Consider the following 5,221-nt stretch of genomic DNA (forward strand, 5'->3'; position numbering starts at 1 on the left):
CCAGGCAGGTACTCGGAGTCCTGAACTGCAAAATCAACTAGTAGATAATTGTCAACTCCTTCCTCTATCTAGCCCATGTCTGCTTCACTAAAACTTGCTAAGGCAGCCAAGCAATAGTCTTCACGAATATTGAAATGTTCCATAATGTCTTTTAATAATACATAATCAGCTTGGGCTGTCATAGTAAAGCTGGGCAAGGAAGGTAGTGACAACTCCCCCTGTTCATTCTCATCAGAAGGTGCTACATCGAAGGGGATAAGGGATGCATTAGCCTTAAAGGTTTCCTTTTCGGCCTCTGCCCTCTCCTCTGCTGGGTCTATAGCCACCTCTTTATCTTGGGCTCTGAGTCCTCAATGCAGAAAACAAAGAAAACCATAATTAAATTGGAGCAGACGACACTTCTTTGAGTGTATTGGACATTTCTCCTCTACTCTATTGTTGCCGCTAGGAATCTTTTCAAGATAAGAGCTAAGCCTCCTCTTCATGATTTTGTCTGTTTGCAAAATCAGATGGATGAACATATCGTTCACCATATTGGACATAACGATATTGGCAGAAACAGTGTCTTCATAACTGCTATGCTCATCACGGTCACCGAGAACAATCCTACAAGAATTAATGACGTTCTCAAGAGAAAGTTCCTTGTTGAACATTGAAGACAACTCCGAGATATGCTCGTGGGCTTGTGCATTGTACAAGAACATAAATAGCTTTTCTGCACAAGACTCTTCTGCCTTGTCATCCGATTCGTAGACAATGTCCAACTCTTTCGAAGACATGCCTAAAAAAACATTTCAATCAATTAGAACATGCACGCTTATTATACATGGGGTCAGTACCTAGCAATAAGGAGATTTGGATATACACATGCAAGCCCCCTATCGCTTGGTACTAGCACCAAAAAAAGATGGGTCAGTACCAAGCGGTAGAGGGCTCACGCGGAATTCACAGGCCCATCACCACTTGGTACTAACCCCTAAATTTAAAGAGACTTAAAGGGGTCAATAAGTTTTTTTTTAAATAGATGAAGCCTTTATATATATTAAATAAAAAACATGCAAGCGGCATGTTTTGCATTTTAGTTGTATTTTGTAAGCTGAAATAGTCTATCTTCTGGGCCTGAAAATTTAAGACATGCCCTAAGCTTCTACTTGAAGGCTTATAAACTTACTTGGCCTTCATGTTTACACATTTGCAACCCACTACTACTCTTGAAAATTTGATTTCAATTGAAACCTTAGGGAGGGAGAGAGGGAGGGATGGGCATACCTGCAGAAAATATTGAAAGCTTTGGCGATCGTGTTGGCGATGTAGAGGGATGGCATTGGCGATGCAGAGGGATGGCAACGTAGGTAACTCAATGCAAATGGGTGTCTCAACTTATCACAGAGGTGGTTAGCTTTGAGGATTTCCTATAAGACTTAAAGCGAGAAGGATTTTAGCATGCAAAGAAACTTTATGAAATAGTGTAAATTTCTAAACATGTATGTCCCAAATTGCTTGATTTGCTAGTTTGAGAGGAGTCCAATGGGAATTTGGTTACGTTTCTCAAAAATATCCTCCCCGAACACTACTCCCAAGGGAGATTTGGGACTTAAAAAACTAGTACCACACGAGGAGTTTTGGGACGTTATCAACTCATACCACTCGTGCGGACATTTAAAAGGTCGGTCGCATTAACGACGCGTGAATCTGGTATGTACTATGTGCTCACTCATCGACTTTCTTGCATGTGTTCATTTTTTTCACCTGAGTCTCCGACAAAATAGTAAGAGCCAAACGCCATCACTGCTACATCCATCGTCCTTCGAGTCTCTGACGCATCAGCCTCCTCAACGCCCCCCAAATTGAGTCAAACGCCATCAGTCTCTACATCCATTATACAGGTATTTCAGAGTTCTTTCAAACCCTCTATTAACGTTTTACTGTCTATTTTGTGAATGTTGATAATGGTGTCTGTACAAAGTGCTCAGGGTTTCATTGGGGTCCTTCTGGTCCCATATCGCTTAATACTGACCCCCTTTGGCTCACGTTACCCACGGGTCTAGTACCAAGCAATATTGGTACCTCTGGACTCCTGGACTCCTGTTTGTTTCATATCGCTTGTTGGTACTGACTCCACTTTAATGACGTTGGACATGGGGTCAGTACCAAACGATACAAAGGCCTTCGGGATCCTATCTGCTTTATATCGCTTGGTACCGACCCCACTATGAGTCATGGGGTCAGTACCAAGCAAAACAAAGGCCTTCGGGATGCTGTCTACTTTATATCACTTGGTCTCGACCGCACTGTGAGTCATGGGGTCAGTACCAAGTGAAACAAAGGCCTCCAAGATCTTGTCTCCTATATATCGCTTGGTGCCGACCCCACTGTGAGTCATGGGGTCAGTGTACCAAGCGAAACAAAGGACTCCGAGATCCTGTCTCCTTTATATCGCTTGGTACCGATCCCACTATGAGTCATGGGGTCAATACCAAGTGAAACAAAGGCCTACGGGATCCTGTCTCTTTTATATCACTTGGTACTGACCCCACTATGAGTCACCGGGTCAGTACCAAGCGAAACAAAGGCTTTCAGGATCCTGTCTCCTTTATATCGCTTGGTACCGACCCCACTGTGAGTCATTGGGTCAGTACCAAGAAAAAAAAGGCCTTCGGGATCCTGTTTGCTTTATATCACTTAGTATCGACCCCACAGTGAGTCATGGGATCAGTACCAAGCGAAACAAAAGCCTTCGGGATCCTGTCTGCTTTATATCGCTTGGTACTGACCCCACTGTGAGTCATGGGGTCAGTACCAAGCGAAACAAAGGCCTCCAGGATCGTGTCTGCTTTATATCGCTTAGTACCGACCCCATTGTGAGTCATGGAGTCAATACCAAGCGATTTTAAGGCCTCCGAGATCCTGTCTGCTTTATATTGCTTGGTACCGACCCCACTGTGATAACGTTCATAATGGGGTTATTACAAAGCAATTCAAAGGCCTCCGAAATCATGTCTGCTTTATATCGCTTGGTATCGACCCCACTGTGAGTCATGGGGTCAGTACCAAGCGATTCAAAGGCCTCCGAAATCCTTTTTTTTTTGCTTGGTACAGACCCTAATGTGATAACGTTGGTCATGGGGTCAGTACCAGAAGCGATACAAAGGCCTCGAGAATCCTGTCTGCTTTATATCGCTTTGGTACCAACCCCACTGTCAGTCATGGGGTCATGGAGTCAGTACCAAGCAATACAATGTACTCTAGAATCCTATTTATGTTATATCGCGTGGTATTGACTTTTTTAAATGTGTTTCTCATAATGCTTTGTTTATTTGTTTAGATGGCTCATACCAAGACAACTGTTTGGAGGCTTGAAAGACCTACAGAGTCACTTCAGGCGCAAGGCAGAACAAGTAGGTATCAAGCTTATACGGTAGTTTTACAAGAGCTTCGCCACATTGAGCACGGTGACACATGTAGCCTCCAATATCCAAGCTCCCTTTCCAGAGGATCGTGAGGGAAATTTGTGAGCAATGGAGTATCGGCATGCGGTGGCAATCATCTGCATTATTGTGTCTTCAAGAAATCACTAAGGACTAGATTATCGAGTTTTTTGAAGATGCTTACTTTCTTGCCGCTCATGCCCACAGGCTGACAATAATGCCAAGGGATTTTGATACCCTTTATCGATTGCGGTACAGATATGGCCAGATGCTTGTTCCTGTTTCTGTAAGAGATCCTCGAATGCGGCGTATCCTTACAGTTCTCCCCCTCCATCCTCGTACAAGGCCATTTGAGAGCTCCTGTGCTCCTCATGACAAGGACACTCGTTCTCAAAGTAGGTTGAGACTTGAACACTTCACTGCTGATGATGCCCCTCAAGCAAAACCTCACAAACAACTAGAATCGGAGCCACAACCACAACCGGAGGCTACTGTACCACAGCCACAGCCCTCCGTTGAAGTTGAAATTGCTACAGAAGAAGAAGATACAGACAGGATAGAGAGGGAATTAAGTTTGACTGAAGCAGAAAATATCAGAGAATTGAGAGTTTTGGAGGCTGCTGCACTGGTTAGAGCGGCTTTTTTCACTTCGGGGCCAAAGAGTTGTCAGGCATCTGGATTTCCCTTTGTCAAGCATCTGGATTTCCCTCTTCCACAAGCATGTATATTTATTTAAGCAGGATAAGCTGATGCGGGTTTTTGGACCTCTTAGATGTGCTCAAAAGTTTTTATATGCATTGGAACATCTCCTAATGGAGCCAAACCTTGTTCAACGCATGACATATCGTAGGATAAGAGTGCCAGTTCAGCCAGATGATATCAGCTGTAGATGGAGGACGGCCCTAAACGCCTATCTTTTAATAAAGAAAATTTTTTATATTCTTGATGTAAGTGATGTTTGTAACGTAGACTTGCATAATCAAACGTAGCTATAATGTCCCTAACAAAGCTTTTCTCTGTGTACAAGAAATAAGTCTGAACAAATATGCTCCCTATACGTAAAACAATTCTGGACAAAATCTGGTACAAAGAATTATTTTGGCTGTCCATGATCGTGCAGAAGAAAAGATCAGGAGGGCGGACGAATTTACAAGGGAAGCTGCAGAGAGAATATGTCAACGAGATGAGGAGCAGCAAAGACAAGTTGAAGAACATGTGGCTGCCCTCTGGACAAGTGCATGTTGGATGGCCTTTGATATGTATATCATAAACACCAACTTCTATTCCTTCCCCAAAAGTTTATACAGGGAAAACCTCATGTTGTTTAGACTCAATCACCATTTCTTGTGTTACCCTTGCTTTCATTTTGCGAGCTCTTTTAATTCTTGTTGCTACTTGCTCTGAGATGTTAGTCTTGTATCTCATGCATCGCCCCTCTCGAGATGTGACATTTACTTCTGTTGTTTCCTCCTTTCGAATCTCCTGGCTCACTCCTTGTATTGTAGAGGAGGATATCTTTCCTTCCACTTTCTTCATTTGAAAATTGAAACCTGCAAGAAGCAATGCATCGACCTCATCTTTTGAGAGTTTGGTACCCTCTGCCACACACAGGCCAAACTGAAGGGACTTTGTGTGGAGGATGATCTGTGTTCTTAGCAATGGTCCATGTGTGCATTACATTTGTGTTGTAAAACCACATTATCTGACTAGTCTTCCCAGCCACATGAGACTCTGGCTTATGGCTTATGGCTTGCATCATCCTCCACATCAATTACTACTACAGAAGATTGCCT

The sequence above is a fragment of the Cibotium barometz genome, chromosome 21 (assembly GCF_041138505.1).
Source record: "Cibotium barometz isolate CiBa-2024 chromosome 21, ASM4113850v1, whole genome shotgun sequence".
Taxonomy (NCBI): domain Eukaryota; kingdom Viridiplantae; phylum Streptophyta; class Polypodiopsida; order Cyatheales; family Cibotiaceae; genus Cibotium; species Cibotium barometz.